The sequence below is a fragment of the Aplysia californica genome, unplaced genomic scaffold (genome assembly GCF_000002075.1).
Source record: "Aplysia californica isolate F4 #8 unplaced genomic scaffold, AplCal3.0 scaffold00207, whole genome shotgun sequence".
NCBI lineage: Eukaryota > Metazoa > Mollusca > Gastropoda > Aplysiida > Aplysiidae > Aplysia > Aplysia californica.
This window is the reverse complement of record NW_004797477.1, coordinates 1,043,778-1,044,891: the sequence shown is the minus strand read 5'-3', so window position 1 is coordinate 1,044,891 and position 1,114 is coordinate 1,043,778.

The window sequence follows — 1,114 nt, the reverse complement described above, 5'->3', positions numbered from 1 at the left end:
CCCCCTTTTCCCCCTCGCTTTTTCCCCATTAACTAAAACTATTTTCAAATTTACAAGAGAAAGAAAGAAGCTGAAAAGGTTGTTTTCCCCCCTTGATTTGTGTTGTTTCGGTTAGTTTTTGTTTTTTTAAGTAAGTGTGTATTTGTTTGTCACGTTTCAGTTGATAGACTTATCCACAGACGGGCAAAGTAGCCAAAATGACCCACGTTCAAGGTGGCTTACTAACAGATAGCATAATGAAGAATAAATAACCAGAGCGGAAGGAACTAATTGCCACTTAGTCTACATAAAATCCATCAATGAACCTCTCTAATGCATTCATGCCTCCCCCCCCCCACCCCCGACCCACAGTTTACAGTTAGTGTTGAGTAAGGTTACATATTGGGCCATGTGTCAAAGCGAACTTAGCCAGAATTGCCATCTCTTCGGTTTTATAACCTATAAAAACGAAGCTGCAATTACCGTCATTAAAATACTATTTTTTTCTTTTTTTCTTTTTTTTTTTTTTGGGGGGGGGGGTAAACGATAATAAACGAAGTTGCAATTGTCATTATTAGAACATTTCTCTCTTTGGTTTTGTAAACGATAAACGAAGCTTCAGTTGTCATTATTAGAATATTACTCTATCTAGTTTTGTCAACGATAAACAACGCTGCAGTTTTCATCTCTTCCACTTCGTAACTGATTAATAATGAACATTTTCATATCCTAGACCAAGTCAGATTAATTACTGGCTGCTGAAATTTCAATAAATGTTTTTAATGCCACTTTTATGTAAGTGTTTCTACAATGCCATCAACACACTTTCGACCGTTTAAGAGACGGGCTTTCACCCCCGCCTTGCGCAGCCAACCTGGACTAAAAGGGAAGCAACGTCACAGCAGAGAGATCGAAGTACTCGATATAAAATTCTCCCTTTAGTACTTAGTAGAGGTTTTACGGCGCTCGCAACTGCATAAGATCATATGAGCGCCAACAAATCCTCCCTACACGAGAATCGAACTCAGGTCTTCTGTGTGCGCCAGTCAGCAAAAATCCTAACCGTTTCACCAGAGATGTCGATGCGGTCGCTATCTCTTTGTCTCTGTGACTGATAAACAATGAATACTTGTAT